Below are 17,670 nucleotides of genomic sequence, written 5' to 3' on the forward strand. Positions count from 1 at the left end.
TTATCGATTTTGTTATCGATATCTATCGATTTTGTTATCGATATTTATCGATTTTGTTATCGAAATTTATCAACTTTATTATCGAAAATGATCAATTTTATTATCGAAAATTATCGATTTTATTATCGATATTTAGCGATCTTGTTATGGATATTTTTATCGATATTTATCGATTTTTCTAGCGATACTTATCGATTTCGTTATCGATATTTATCGATTTTTCTAGCGATACTTATCGATTTTTTTATCGATATTTATCGATTTTTCTAGGGATACTTATCGATTTTGTTATCGATATTTATCGATTTCGTTATCGATTTTGTTATAGATTTTGGCATCGATATTTATCGATTTTTTTATCGATTTTGTTACGGATATTTTTATCGATTGTGTTACCGATTTTGTTCTGGATAATTTTATCGATATTTTTATCGAGTTTCTAATAGATTTTGCTACCAATATTATTATCGATTTTGCTATCGAAATTTTTATCGAATTTTTCATCGATTTTGTTATCGACATTTTTATCGGTTTTGTTATCGATATTTTGTTGGATGTTACTATTGATTTTGTTATCGATAGAGTATAAAGATAAAAATGAAGATAAAGGAAAACAGAATAACATAAATATAATTAGAACGAACAGGGGTAGAGATAGGGATGTAGATAGAACAAATACAAAAAATATAACCTTAAGCAAAAGCAGATGTATGTATGTATGTACATATGTATGTATATTGGTTATGAGACAATAGATATGTACATATGTAACGTAAGTTTCACTTCTTCAGTGTGACCCAGGCGCACTTACTTTTTGTTAAATTAATACCATATGCATGCACACAAGAAGCACTTGTTTCAGCCGCAATCATTTCCGTTGCACCCTTTCCGTTGCATCATTTCCGTTGCACTATTTCCGTGTGCAATTTCCCCTGAATTTGCCAATTTACTCCCAACCAACCGCCGCTAAAGAAGTCTCACTTCAAAAATCGGTTTCGCGGAACTTATCGAGTTGGCGAAGACTTTTTAAGGAATGAATATATTGACTCCTTTTTAACTTAATTTTTCACAGGGTCATTAGCGCACACAAGGGGTGGGTTTTGGGGTTCAAAACCCCCCTAAAGCTAATAACCTTAAATGTAAACAGTATGTTAAAGCTTAGAACCCAGCTCTCAAGAAGTCACAAGAAGTATTTTTAACCGACTTCCAAAAAAGGAGGAGGTTATCAGTTCGTCGGAATATTTTTTTATTTTTATTTATTTTTTTTTTTATGTATATTACCGCATAACTTTGGACCACGTCAACCGATTTCGATAATTATTTTTGCATCGGAAAGGTAGTATCTCAGAGGTGGTCCGATACTAATCTGGTTAAAATCCGATCAGTTTATCATGAGATATATATATGAGAGTTGAAGTCGGTTTTTTTTTGGTAAAAATTACTTGTTTTTTTATTTTTTGCTTGAAAAATAAATCTCCTTTTGCTGTAAATTTTCTTGAAAAAACAAATATGGGAGCATTTTTTTCTTGAGAGCTGCAAACAGATTTAAGAAATTTTGACAAAGGATTTAAGAAGTTTCTTGTGCGTCATTTTATATGAAGTTTTCGCCTTTCTTGAGAGCTATTAAAAGTTTAAAAATCACCATCTCCATCGAAAACCAGCAGCGGGATTCCAGCATTTGCTATAGCTGATTTTGATCGCCAAAAATCTCCAAAAGCAACATTTAGTTACATACCCCTCATGCTGCCAGATTTTGTTGATTACACATTACAGTTATTACTTTTCGATTCAGTATACTTTTAGGTCCACTGCTTTTCATTTAGAGAATTTTGGTGACGAAAATCTAGCGTAGTGACCAGAAGTCAAGGAAAATGATCATTAAATTTCTTTTTAAAATTTTTTTTATTACTTTTGAAAGTTGAGCGCATCTTATTTTTATAGAAAATTTTACTAAACAAGTAATTTTAAGCAAAAAAAATTTAGGAATACCGTTAATTTTTTCATTATCCAATGGTCAGATCTAAACGAAATTACGGGACGACCGTTGAGGTACCATCTTTCCGATAAAAAAAAAACAGAAATTGAAATCGGTTGACGTGGTCCTAAGTGACGCGGTAGCATACATAAGTCGGTTTAAAATGTTTGAGTTCTTTGTTAATTTTAAGTAAATATAGTACAATTTATGAAACTTTAAAAGGTTTATTTATTTATTACATACTGTACATTAAACTTGCATAAATGTATTTTAAAGAGCCTATTATCTGAAGCGAATTTTCAGAAGTATAAACCCCTCCCAAAATATATATTGCTGTGTGCGCCCCTGCACAGGGTAGAGCTTTTTCTAACCTTTTTTCAAAACCAGTTTAGCCTCGCTTTTTGTTATCTTCTGGTCACACTGCAGCGTAAGCTGAAAGTAGAGTATATACAACAGCAAGTATTGGAGAGTACACACCAGCGATGCCAACTCTGTCAAAGCCGATTACCTTAAATTTCTGAAAAAAAGCTTTTATTTTCAATAGTAGATATTGCCTGATACGAATTTCTTTCATTATTTGAGGTAACTTCTTTTTATACCCGAGCGCACTTGTGCACAAGGGTATTATAACTTTGTTCACATAACGGTTATTTGTAACAGGCAAAACGAATCGAGATAGATATAGACAAATGTATACATAAATGATCAGGATGAAAAGAGAAATCGATTAAGCGGTGACTGTCTGTCCGTCCGTCCGTCTGTCCCTCCGTCTGTGCACACGATAACTCGAGTAAAAATTAAGATATCTTAACGAAACTTGGTACGTGAACTTCTTTCGGGCGTAGGACGGATGGTTTTGAAAATGGGCAAAATCGGACAATAACCACGCCTACCTCCCATATAACGGTAATTTTCAAAAATACGAAAACTGCGATATTTTAGTAACTACTGAAGATTATTCACTCAAAATTGATATTTGCAATAACTTTTAGACGAAAAATAAGAATATTATAAATTTTTGAAAAATGGGCGTAGCCACGCCCACTTAGTGTTACATGTGTATATCTTGGCAACCGCTGCACCGATTTCTTCCAAACTTGGCACAGTTATTGGCCTTGGTAAAGGATACAAAATGGCCGAAAATTTAAAAAATCGGACAATAACCACGCCCACATCCCATATAACGGTAATTTGGAGAAATACGAAATCTTCGATAAATCCGTAAATATTGAAGCTAATTTATTCAAAATTGATGCTTGCAACAATTCTTTATCATGAAATACGCTTATCATAAAATTTTGGAAAATGGGCGTTGCACCGCTCACTTATGATCACATATATGTATTTCGGTAACCGTTCTACCAATTTGTACCAAACTCGGTATGGTTATTGTGCTTGCCACATAAAAGCAAAACGTTCAAAATTATTGAAATCGGACTAAAATTACGGCTTTCCATATAACGGTAAATTTTAGAAATGCTCGAAACGTCAATATTTCGAAATTTAAGAACGCTAATTTATTCAAAATTGATACACCCCGGCTTACCATGTTGCGGTAGCTTTCGGAAAGGTGAAAAGGCATATATGTAATACTTGCTCCGGGTATTTAATGTTCGGCCCCGCCCGAACTTAGACTTTCTTACTTGTTTTAAATAAAAAAGCAATAAATGTAGCTATGAGCGGTATTTTAATAAATATAGCAAAGGTAGCGCACCGCATATATCAGATTGTTCGTAGCATGCACTTTGAATACACCATTCGTAGCAATTCGGATTATTTTAAACTAGCAAATACCCGGCGTGCTTCGCTGCGCCTTAAACGTATTTTTGTTTTGTTACTCCCTCTCACATATTTGTATAGTAGGGAGATTTTTCTTTTCAAATTAGATAAATATGTATACTGTATTTGAATATTGAATTAATACACGTTTAAGGAAAGCGTGCGATAGTAGACTCGAGTTGTAAGATTATAAATTAAATATCCAAGAGAAAGTCGGTACTTTATATATTTTCTAATTACCTTCGAAAGATATTAACTAATACCCACACTCAAAAATCAATAAACAATGCTTCATAGATCGAATTTTTTTTAAACTTACTTCATAAAGCTCTTTAAATATATTTTATAAATGATACCATCACAACCAATTTCACGAAAGTACTTTAAGTGAAAAATCATTTTATTTTTTTTAATTTTATATGGAAATTAACAGAAAATAAAAAATCATTTTCCATTTAAATTGCTGGTGAAACCGGCTGTAAGAGTTTTGGGAGAGAATTACAACACAAAAATACACAGGCCGATTCTGAACAGAAACTCTCTGAAGGTTTTCTCTCTTTTCCCTTTCCTCCAATCATGAATAAAAATTCCCTGAAGATTTTTTACTTTAAATGGCGGAGTTGAGCTGTCAAAAAAGTTTCAAATAGGTCTTTCGAAGTTTGAATTTCCTCCTCCCAAATTTTCTAGGAAAATACTACTCCCTGGGAGTTAATTATTGATGGAAACACATTCCCGTAGAACAAACTCCCCGGAAGTATTCAGAATTGGGCTGAAATTTAAGGCGCAGCGAAGCACGGCGGGTAACTGCCAGTAACTAATAAGAACAACGACGTTTTCAAAAAAAAAAAAAACTACTCTATTTTATTCACTTTGAATAGCAAGCTCTAATGGTTCTTTTAAGATTAGCTGTGAAATGTCTGTAATCTGTTTCGATAGCCTCTGAAAAGAAGAAGTGGTTAGTTAAGACAGCCAAGTCAGCGTACGAAGCTCGATCGACGCCTTTCGGCTCTTCAACAGACAGATTGATTCTTCATTAGATCCAGAAAATTATAGGAAAACAGTTTTTGAATTAAAAGATTCCTCAGGTTCATATAAGTTTCCCAATTTAAAAAAATTATATCTGCATTACTAATATAGCCCTTTTCTAATGCTTTAGTAGAACGTATATTTAGTAGTTTAAAATGTGTAGGACTGACTTGAGGACCAGATTGAGCACTGATATAATTGCAGCAATATTATATACAAAGCAAGGCATAAAAAATAACGGTGATACATAATTTGTTTGAGCCGCAAGAACAAATGTACCAATTGAATTGGAGAATGTAATTAATTTTTATACTAAGTACCTGTAAATAGTAGTACATAATACTCATATCTGTAATAAGAAAATTTTAAGTAGTTTGTTCGGATTTTGAGGAATTTGGCAATTTTTTTTGTGGCAACTCTGATGTACATCAATGATTGGCTGTTGCTTGGAAACATGGAATTCGGCTAGACAGAGGCATGACTCTCATAAAAAAGTAAGTGCGCCTGAGCCACACTGGAGAAGAGAAACTTACGTTACATATGTACATATCTATTTTGTCTTATAACCAATATACATACATATGTACATACATACATACATCTGCTTTTGCTTAAGGTTATATTTTTTGTATTTTTTCTATCTACATCCCTACCTCTACCCCTGTTCGTTCTAATTATATTTATGTTATTCTGTTTTCCTTTATCTTCATTTTTATCTTAATACTCTATCGATAACAAAATCGATAGTAACATCCAACAAAATATCGATAACAAAACCGATAAAAATGTCGATAACAAAATCGATGAAAAATTCGATAAAAATTTCGATAGCAAAATCGATAATAATATTGGTAGCAAAATCTATTAGAAACCCGATAAAAATATCGATAAAATTATCCAGAACAAAATCGGTAACAAAATCGATAAAAATATCCATAACAAAATCGATAACAAAATCGACAAATATCGATGCCAAAATCTATAACGAAATCGATAACGAAATCGATAAATATCGATAACAAAATCGATAAATATCGATAACAAAGTCGATAAATATCGATAAGTATCGCTAGAAAAATCGATAAATTTCGATAACAAAATCGATAAATATCGATAACAAAATCGATTAATATCGATAACAAAATCGATAAAAATATCGATAACAAAACCGATAAAAAATATCGATTATTTTATCGATAAGTCCCGAGAATCCCGAAATTCCCTAAAATCCCAAAATAGTTCCCAGATTGAGTCTCTGTGTCTCTCTCTATATCCTTTCCTCTTTAATTACCTTTATTTTAATCTTTCTTCCCCTATCTTCATCTTTACTTTTATCGGTATCCTCATCCTCCTCCTTTGTCTGTACTTTTATGTTTATAATTTTATTCATCTACATATTCCCTTCACCTTTGCCCTAATATATATAAGTAAAGTGTTTAAATTAACCTTGGTCTTCATTTTTGCCTTTATCTCTGCGTACCTTTGTTCGTGTTTTTATTTTTACCTTTGCCTTATCCTTTTCTTTATCTATGTACGTACTCACCTTTACTTTCATTCTTGTATTGGTATTTTTCTAAGCGTATTCTTTAACCTTTTATTAGCAAATTCTTGTTAAATATTTACCACTTGTTTTAGCCCCAACCATTTCCGTTGCACCATTTCCGTTGCGTCATTTCCGTTGCACCATTTCCGTGTGCAATTTCCTTTGAATTTGCCAATTTACTCCCAACCAACCAACCGCCGCTAAAGAAGTTTCACTTCAAAAAACAGGGCTAAATTACTTTACCATATCAATTCTAATTGGAACACACTTATGTACATATGTATGTATGCATGTATTAAAATCTAATTGGATTGATATTCAATCTTGATCTGATTGATCTGTTGAACTAACATTGTTGAGTTTTGTTTTGTGCAGAATTTGCATGAAGCGAAACAGATATTTCTTTGCTGTTATTTATTCTGCATGCTACTACAGCAGGGGTCGGCAAAAATGAAACTGTGACTGTGTTGGTGAGAGCGCAATTAGACAAGCATTCGTCCCTTGAATTGAATGAAAGTATGTATGTATGTTTGTTGGTTAATACGCAAGCAGCTTATATAATTATTATAATTATTATAATGTCATTTGGACGTTTTTTGTATCCTGTTGACGTTTGGACGTTTTTTGTGCAAAAAATGACGTTTTTTAACATCTTTACAAGCCTTGTGTTTTTCAACAGCTGCTTCAAAAGATATTTATGCTTTGGACACAGATGACCAAAATATGATGGAAATCAAGCGTATGCGCATTTTTATGGATTCTTGGACTAAGGATGCCGTGTTCAAAGGCTGGTTGTGTAAGCACTTGAGGTTACGAGGCTTATTGTAATGTTTGCAATTGCACATTAAAAGCCAAATCAGGAAGAGCCGATCTATTGCAACACGCACGCTCGCAAAAGCATCAAAAAAGCTGTTGCAGTATAAAAAGTCAGAAAGAAGTAGGCGACTTTCTTAAGACTTCATTAAAAGTTAATGAACGCAAAAAAGGCTGAAATATTGATATGCTCCTTCTTAGCAGAACGTAATTTAGCATTTTCGACAACCGACCCCCTTACCAAATGTCTACAAGGGAAAAAAATATTAAAAATCAACGCGATTATTTAGCATCTTTAAACTTGTACATTATTGCCCTGAAATTTGATGAATTTGAAAAAACCTGAATAAAAAGTTGAAAATCTAGCTGAAACTTTGAAGATTTTTATTATTTTTGCCCAAATTTTGAAATATGGATTTATATTTTGTTAGTTATATAACAAGCTTGGCTTTTATTGAAAAATAATAAACATTAAATAAACAAAAGAGAAACAGCCAAAATCGATCAAAATGTTGATGACTTAATCAGCTGATCACAAGTGTATTTATAAAATGATTTTAATTTTAACGATCTCAAACCAGTTTACAATGAATTTTAAATGCGCTCTGTCGAATTGACATTTTTATATACCTTACGTACATATCGTCAATGTTTTTGCAAAACCATCCATCGACCAGTTGCAAAACCGCCTAAATCGCCATTGTGACAAAAGTGAGATTTGGTATCAAGATTTATGCATAAAAATCGTAAAATCGTTATTAAAACAACAGATTTGTAAAATAAGAGCTAGAGAATATACCGCCCATCAAGGCAATGCCTTCAAAGAAAACCCGTTTTTTTCGCTCTCCTGTAAAATTTGAGTGCCATAAGATAGGCGGTTTTGCAAAAACATCGACGATATGTACCTCTGTATACAATAAAATTTTAATAAGTACAATTTTTTGTACATTCATTTGAAAAAGACGTTTTTGGGTAGGAAATGACGTTCTTTCAGACCAACAGGGACGTTTTCTCATGCCTAAGACCTGGCAACAATGCCTGCCACATATCGACAAATTTTAATTTTTTATTTTTATTTAATTTTATTGTATTTGTACTTTTTATACTTTTCGCACATTATTTTTCGAAATATATATTCAGTATGCATGGACAGAGTACAACCAACCCCGATGTTGCTTCGTTGCTTGCTCAGCGACGACTAAACGAAAGAGCGTAAAGGCCCGTTTACATACAACTTTGGCGTTGCGTTGGCGTTGGCGTTGGTTTGACAGAACGCACGTTAAAAGTATGCTTGCTACAATGAACGCTTGGCGGCGAATCCTTGGGCCACTAAATTAACATATTAACGACAGATAAATTAATATTTCATATCAATAATTGCATTAAAAACGATATTTCTTGCCCGCACTTGATTAAAAAGGAAAAATATTTCACATAATTTTATTTATTCGCAACAGCTGACGAGCGACGCACGCGAAAAGTTGAGAGTTGGCCATCTTTTTGCTTTGTGTTGGCGTGAGCGTTGTCGAATTTTGGCTATGTGGACGGCTGCATTTGAATTCATGTATTCATAGTCAGCTGTTGAAGCGACGCCAACGCCAACGCAACGCCAAAGTTCTATGTAAACGGGCCTTAACAAATGCGTGTGATGAGAGCTTCAACAATTGTTGTATGGCGTGCCGACCATTGCTCTAAACACAAACGCGTGAAGGCTCTGTTATGCATACTTGGCATTAGTTGTGTTTTTTTACAAATTATCCAGTAACTTGCCAGTAACTCTCCAGCAAGAATGATAGAATACAAGATTGCGCCGATCAGAGAGGATTTTTGAGAATAACTTTTGTGTGACGTCACACTGGTGCAATTGCGAGAGAGAAATGCCAAAACGTGAGCAAGAATGGAAGAAGAAGAAAAAATGATGCAAAGGAAAACGTAAACAAGTTGCACCAGTGTGACGTCATGCAAACAACGATTCTGTCAAATTCGTTAAGAGAAAAATAGCGGTACCGAGATCGGCGCAACCTTTGTATTCTCTCAATCGTGACTCTCCAGTAACTTTATTTCTAAGAATTCGCTCTCATAGAAAAAATTTGCAAAAAAGTAAGCGAACGCTTTTCCAGTAATAATTTGCAAGTTTCATGAACAGCTGATAAATTGGTTGTTTATTCGCAGCAAATTCCTTATAAAACAATATATTTTGTATTTAAATAGGTTTATTTTGTGAAATTCATCAATAAAAAGCCACAAACAGTTTCCTTATTAGTTTAAATTTCATCCAGCAACATGCGATCAGCTGTTTTTCGTACTGGCAAATTCTTACAAGTAAAAATTTATCCAGTAAAATCCAGTAAAAACTTGCAACTTCAGCTGTCATTTTTCGCTCTCTCAATTTCCCCTACTTTGCAAGTTTTTGCGTACGAAAACGCCAAAACATGAAAATTCGTAAAAACTTTTACTGGATTTTACTGGAAATGAGTAAAAAAACGCAACTATTGCTTGAGAGTTGTCACATAAGGAATCCGTTAAATGAGCTTCGCGTGTAAGCGGTTACCCAACGCACAGCATTACATACGTAAAAGTCTGTTGGTTTTTGATTTCTACGTAAAAATGGTATAGCAGTGCATGCAATGCCAAGTATGCATAACAGAGCCTTGAAAGGCAGTGCGTGGTATTGTGGATTGTTGATCAACTTAATACTTTAATTAAACATACTTAAGGCTCTGTTATGCATACTTGGCATTGCATGCACTGCTATACCATTTTTACGTAGAAATCAAAAACCAACAGACTTTTACGTATGTAATGCTGTGCGTTGGGTAACCGCTTACACACGAAGCTCATTTAACAGATTCCTCATGTGACAACTCTCAAGCAATGCCAAGTATGCATAACAGAGCCTTTAGGTAGTAGTGCACTTTGGCGAAGGTAGGTCAAAATGGACGGAAAAAGTTCGAGCGTGGTATCAATCGACGCGTCTTAACGCCAATAATAACAATCCGAGACCGGAAATTAACATTTTAATTAATTAAAGAGTTATTTGCAAAAAACACTTGCACTTTCCGCACTATGCTTTGATGAATTTCACGCAAATGAATGGAATAAATGAACTTAATTTAACACGTATTTATTAGTTTTTATACATTTGTGATGTTTTAAGTGTACACTTTCGCGAAATTCTGTATTTAATAGCAATATTCCGATGGTGAAAATCCGCACAACAATCTTGTGTAGTTAATATAAATAAGATGGAGGAAAACTAGTGCTGCCACTCTATTAATACAATTTGTATTTCAACTTTAAAAATACCCAAATAAAGCACAATCTTGCGTAGTTAATATAAATAACATGGAGGGAAACTAGTGTTGCCACTCTATTAAAAATAAAATGGAACTAAATTGCTGCTGCCACTGTATTAAAAAAGTTTTTGTCCGTCCAACACCTTTCTGCGTAGCGGCCTTCGGCCGCGCTTAGGGATTATAACCCTCACAACGCAGAATTCTCCTTTCTGTGTTGCCAAAGAAAAGGGGCAGAACATACATACATACATATGTACATACATGCATACAAACATGTATGAAAACTTTTTTTATATACGCATTCAGAAAAGTATACCACATCTTCATTCCGAGTTTTCGTCATACATAAGCATATGGGCAAATCTAAAAAACAGGTAACCTTTGTGTTATTTAGCTTTATTTTCACGGTTGTAAACTATATCAAGCAGTTTGCTTTTGGATATAATTCATTGACGTATACTTGAAGCCTCAAATTGGATCAATTTGCTGCATAACTTTTGAATTATAGGTGTTTAGATTTAAAAAAATTATGAAAACCAGTGAATTTTGTATGTAATTTTTAAGAGGGGCACAATTAATTATGTTATAACTTTTGAAGCACACCATATTAAATCTTTCTATAACTACTAGTCCTTATAAAATTACATATACCTGTAAAATGCTTAAAAAAAATTTTCTCTAGAAGTGTGTAAAAACCCTGATTTACTACTTTTAATGATGCTCTTTTTCTAGTCAGAATATTTCGAGCGTTTTTTCGACGAAGGTTCTGAAAGCTGCACTCACTTAATTGGGACGTTCTAAATTCAATACCGTCCCCAGTTTTGCCCGATTGGCACTTTTCGAGATAGCGGTACTTGAAACTTTGCTTAAATTTTAACTATTTTATAAAAAAACTTCCTCGGTTTTGGAGATATTTTACTAAAATTTTGCACACGATTCTATGTTAATATTACCTTCCCTATCTCTTAAAATCATCGAAATCGGTTCACTATAACATCTAGCTCCCATACAACTGATTGTCCAGAAACGTTGTTTTGCGTTATAACTCCTCCAATCAAGCGGGTAAAAATTTAGTATAGGTTCACTTTAACATATAGCACGCATACAATTTATTATTCAGATATGAAGTTAGAGTTATAGCGCAAAAACACATATCTGAGTAATCAGTTGTATTGGAGCTATATTTTAAAGTGAACTCATTTCGATAATATTAAGGAATAATTAAGGTAATATAAAAAACCGTTATGTGAAAAATTTTAGTAAAATAACTTAAAAACTGAGGGAGTTATTTATAAAATAGTTCAAATTTAATCAAATTTGAAAGTTCCGTAATCTCGAAAACCGGAGCCAATCTGGTAAAACGGGGGATGCCATTGAATTTAGAACATACCAATTTAGTGAGTTCAACTTTCGAAATCTTTTCTCAAAATTTACAACTTGGACAGCGTAATTCGAACCCACCTAATTCATTTGTTCTCTATTTCATGTTTATTCCTCGTCTAACTTTTGAACCACTTGATGAAAATGAATTACACTTATATTAATCGATTTATTAAGTGATTACGAATAAAATGATATATAAAAGAAAGGTGTGCTCACAGATTTAAAAATTAATATTTTTTTTTTTTGGAAAGTGTACCTATTTTTTAGATTTGCCCATATACATGTACATATTTTGATTTATTTCTTAACACTACGGGTTAACAAAGATTTTGTAGCTGTAGGTAAGCATGAATGGAACTTTACAACGAACGGAATGCCGCAAAGCTACGTATATACAAGTACCCAGCAAAAAATCGGTAATCGCTTTTAGTGGTAACGTGTTCTAGAAGGCATAGCGTTATAATACCTTCGAATTTTTATACCCGAGCGCACTTGTTCACAAGGGTATATCAATTTTGTTCACATAACGGTTGTTTGTAACAGCCAAAACGAATCGAGATAGATATAGACAAATGTATACATAAATGCTCAGAATGAATAGAGAAGTCCATTAAGCCATGTCTGTCTGTCCGTCCGTCCGTGTACACGATAACTCGAGCAAAAATTGAGATATCTCAACGAAATTTGGTACGCAGGGTTCCATTTATCCAAGGTAGGTTGGTATTGAAAATGGGCGACCTCGGACTGTAACCACACCCACTTCCCATATAACGGTAATTTCCAGAAATAAGAAAACTGCGATATTTTAGTAACTACTGACGATAATTCACTCAAAATTTATATTTGCAATAATTTTCAACGAAAAATAAGAATATAATAAATTTATGGAAAATGGGCGTAGCCACGCCCACTTATGGTTACATGTGTATATCTTAGTAACCGCTGCACCAATTTCTTCCAAACTTGGCACAGTTATTGGCCTTGGTACATCGTACCAAATGGAAGAAAATTTTTAAAATCGGACAATAACCACGCCCACATCCCATATAACGGTAATTTAGAGAAATACAAAATCTTCCATAAATCAGTAAATATTAAAGCTAATTTAATCAAGATAGATGCTTGCAACAATTCTTTACCAAGAAATATGTTTATGATAAAATTTTGGAAAATGGGCGTGGCACCGCCCACTTATGATCACATATATGTATCTCGATAACCGTTATACCAATTTGTACCAAACTCGGTATGGTTATTGTGCTTGGCACATAAAAGCAAAATGTTGAAAATTATTGAAATCGGACTAAAATTACGGCAGCTTTTCATATAACGGTAAATTTCAGAAATGCTTGAAACTTCAATATTTCGAAATTTAAGGACGCTAGTTTACTCAAAATTGATACACCCCGGCTTACCATGTAGCGGTAGCTTTAGGAAAGGAAGGTCAATAGGTACGTTCGTTTAAAATCTCCATTAAAAATGTCCAACAACAAAATTATGGCGAATGTCATCTCTATCCAAAATAGTACGCGAACAGAAAATTTGCAGAAACTTGCAATAAACGAATAATTATTTACTTCTACAAGTTTAATTGGTCGCATTTTACTATCAAATTCGATTTAGAGATTTGCGTAAATTCCAACCAGCTCTTTTTCGTCAGCTGTTTTCTTGTTGGCAAATTGCTGTTTTTTTTCCAGCAGAAACTAGCGGCTTTCCCTCAAAATGAAATGACACTTTGCTCTCTCAATCTCCTCTACTTTGCAAGTTTTTTGCGTACGCGAACACAAAAAGCTGATAGTTTTTATAACTTTCAATAATTCTCAGGTACGCGAATGCAACTAATTGTGAACGGTATTTTGACTTTACGAATTTCATTGTAGAGTACAAAAACTCACAGTTATACGTTGTACCAAAAATTGAAAATATACGTAACGCAGCTGTTTTCAACAGCGGATATTTTAGATCTGGTACTTGTTGCCGGAATTCAAGCAATGGCAAAGCTTTATGTTGCATTTCCAGTGCCTTATCTTCTTTTAATTCCAAAAACTGGAACTCTTCTTCGCTTTTCTTAAAAAGATGTATTTCAGATATTGTAAATTCATCCTCAATTATGTTACATAAAAAAGGGTTTATGAAGTATGCAAACGTACATTTAAATAACTTCAAATCGGCAAATCTTTTTTCAAAATCTGCTTTCAAATCATGTGCAATATATTTTTCTATCCATGGAAAATGATGAAATATTCTTTTTTTGAGAACGTGAATAAAAGGACGTAGTATAGCTTCAAAACTTTAAATAATTTGCGACAAATCAAAAACATTTTTATTCTCTCCTTGTAGAGACAAATTCAAGTGTTGCGGGTAATGTTCCGATCTCAATTTTCGTATGTGTACATAAAAAAAATAAAATAAAACAAGTAAGAAAGTCTAAGTTCGGGTGGAGCCGAACATTATATACCCGGCGCAAGTATTAAATATATGTTTTTTCACCTTTCCGAAAGCTACCGCTAGATGGTAAGCCGGGGTGTATCAATTTTGATTAAATTAGCGTCCTTAAATTTCGAAATATTGCAGTTTCAAGTATTTCCGAAATTTACCGTTATATGAAAAGCGGCCATAATTTTAGTCCGATTTCAATAATTTTCAACGTTTTGCTTTTATGTGGCAAGCACAATAAAAATACCGAGTTTGGTACAAATTGGTAGAACGGTTACCGATATACATATATGTGATCATAAATGGGCGGTGCCATGCCCATTTTCCAAAATTTTACCATAAACGTATTTCTTGGTAAATAATTGTTGCAAGCATCAATTTTGAATAAATTCGCTTTAATATTTACTGATTTATTGACGATTTTGTATTTCTCTGAATTACCGTTATATGGGATGTGGGCGTGGTTATTGTCCTATTTTTTAAATTTTCGGCCATTTAGTATGCTGTACCAAGGCCAACAACTGTGCCAAGTTTGGAAGAAATTGGTGCAGCGGTTACCAAGATATACACATGTAGCCATAAGTAGGCGTGGCTACGCCCATTTTCCAAAAATTTATAATATTCTTATTTCTCGTCTAAAAATTGTTGTAAATATCAATTTTGAGTGAATAATCTTCAGTAGTTACTAAAATATCGCAGTTTTCGTATTTCCGAAAATTACCGTTATATGGTATGTGGGCGTGTTCATTGTCCGATTTTTTAAATTTTCGGCTATTTAGTATGCTGTATCAAGGCCAACAACTGTGCCAGGTTTGGAAGAAATTGGTTTAGCGGTTACCAAGATATACACATGTAACCATAAGTGGGCGTGGCTACGCCCATTTTCCAAAAATTTATAATATTCTTATTTTTCGTCTGAAAGTTATTGTAAATATCAATTTTGAGTGAATTATCTTCAGTAGTTACTAAAATATCGCAGTTTTCGTATTTCTGGAAATTACCGTTATATGGGAAGTGGGCGTGGTTACAGTCCGATTTCGCCCATTTTCAATACCAACCTACCTTGGATTAATGGAAACCTACATACCAAATTTCGTTGAGATATCTCAATTTTTGCTCGAGTTATCGTGTACACGGACGGACGGACAGACGGACGGACAGACAGACATGGCTTAATCGACTTCTCTATTCATTCTGAGCATTTATGTATACATTTGTCTATATCTATCTCGATTCGTTTTGGCTGTTACAAACAACCGTTATGTGAACAAAATTAATATACCCTTGTGCACAAGTGCGCTCGGGTATAAAAACAACACAATGGAAAAGAATGTACAACAAAGAAATATGTATTTTAAAAAGTTAAAAGAACCAAAATGTTCTAAGCAAAGAGAAAGTAAAAAGAGTCACACTTTGATAAGCAAAGAGCCGCGTTTGCCCACCGTTGGTAAATAGTTTAGAACTAAATGCATTCATGCATATGTATATACAAAAGTAAAAATGTATGCGTTTTCCCAGTCAATCGAATGGGTACAAAAAGCGACTAGTTACTTTAAAAAAATAAAAATAAAAATTTGCGCCAGCTGAAATTCGAACTGGGGTGCTCAGTTTTGTTAGGCGAATACTCTCTCTATGTGCCAACGCCGCACGTGAAACTTCATTGACTAAGTGCGTACATATCATTAAATCGTTAATAGTACCCGTTAGAGATGAGCTGGGGACTAATTGATCTCCAATTATACCCATAAGGGATGAGTCGAGACTAATTGACCTCCATTAGTACCCGTATGAGACTAGTTGCGACTAATTAATGCCCAATTGTACCCGATTGAGAGTAATCTCGGAATACTCTCTTTAGAGTTAGTCGCACAATTTTTTGCAGGGTTAGGTTAAAGGCGGGTATAGTTGCATACTATGTACATACTTACAATTAAAATAAGGAAAAAATTTTACAATTTCGGCATGTGATGCAAAAAATCTCTAAAAACACACAACTTAGGGTTTCCAAAATATGTACGAAGTGATAGTACAGCTGCATTCTTCATCTTGTACTTAATCACAATAATACTAGCTCGGTTCACCAAATATCCCGCCCATGATATCATAGCATTCACACTGAATGCGTACTTACATAATACATATATACTTATGTACATATATGAAAAATATGTATATACTTATGTATATGAAAACAAAGAAACCAGCAAAAATAAAAAAAAGATTTTTTTAAGAAGCGGAAAGCGACATACACATCCTACAAATTATGTATCGCGTGCGTGAAATTCTCCCGATTTGTAGAGAATTTCGATTTAGGTGACAGTCGGGGCTTGGACAGTTTTTTGCGGTTAATTGGGTATATGTTATGTTGATAACTTAAAGAAACCAAATAGACGAATATGTAAATTTTTAACCATTTGCTGCTATTTGGAGCGACTTTTTTCAATTTGAATGGAAATATCTCCACAACCGGAGTCTTTCCAGATATAAGCTATATAATAAATGAAAGCTAGGGTTTTGGGCTAGACTTGAGGAAACTTATAATAAAATCGACTAACCAGTTTTTGAGAAAATCGTCGAAATCTATATTTTCAGCAGCCCATTTTTTAGTTTTCAGGCGATAGCGTTATGACATATTTATATTTTATAAACACAAAAGACAGCGTTAGATAGCTTGTTTTAAGGCCCTTCTACTGATATCCACTGAATGGTATGGAACGAGTAGTGCGGCCTCAGTGATAGTTTAAAAAATTGCCTTTTTCGAATTTCAGGCAGAAGCCACGCCCCCAAAGGCATACGAATGGAAATATCCTGGAACAAAACCTTCTTAGTTTTTTTCGTTCTTTAATTCCTGAAAGTTTTAAAAAAATTAAATGAAGGTACGTACAGACGCTACACACATCGCAAAGCATCTGGTAGTGGGGACACGAACCAAAATCAATTTAGCTCTATATCTTTCCAACTAGTAGCTGGAACTCAATATATAAGGTATCGTTGGAAAGGTATTGAGCTATAGAATAACACTAAATATGTCGAGTGTACCCACTTACCCTTTTAAACCGGCAAAAGCAAAAACACGTTTTTTGTTTCGCAACACTTTAGCATAATTTTTAAGAATCCGGTTAATCGTTTATGAAGCTGGAGTGCATTTCCTGAGCACTTTCTGCAAGACCTTTCCAACGATACCTCAAACATGTCGATTGGACGTCTGGATAAAAACTTCAAAATCTCGTTTATATACAGGGTGTCCCAGAAGTAATCTGCCAAACTTTAGGGGAAGGTGGGTGGGGGGTGAGCTCTCTGATAAACAAAAAATTATCAGGTAAAAGTGTCACCGTTTTTGAAATATTTACATTTTTTTTAATAAAAAAAAAATCGTGCCTTTTCATGTGTTTTCTTTAACTGCAACTACAAACCGGGCA

General features: G+C 33.8%; 1 protein-coding gene across 1 annotated transcript in view; it reads left to right on the plus strand.

Moving 5' to 3' along the window:
• The window catches only part of LOC118738679 (delta-1-pyrroline-5-carboxylate synthase), a gene marked incomplete at its 5' end in the record, with an annotated part of 514,696 nt that overhangs the window by 87,229 nt on the left and 409,797 nt on the right, over nucleotides 1–17,670 (plus strand).

Source organism: Rhagoletis pomonella, unplaced genomic scaffold (assembly GCF_013731165.1).
Source record: "Rhagoletis pomonella isolate Grant_MI unplaced genomic scaffold, Rhpom_1.0 Rhpom_scaffold_00005, whole genome shotgun sequence".
Lineage (NCBI taxonomy): Eukaryota > Metazoa > Arthropoda > Insecta > Diptera > Tephritidae > Rhagoletis > Rhagoletis pomonella.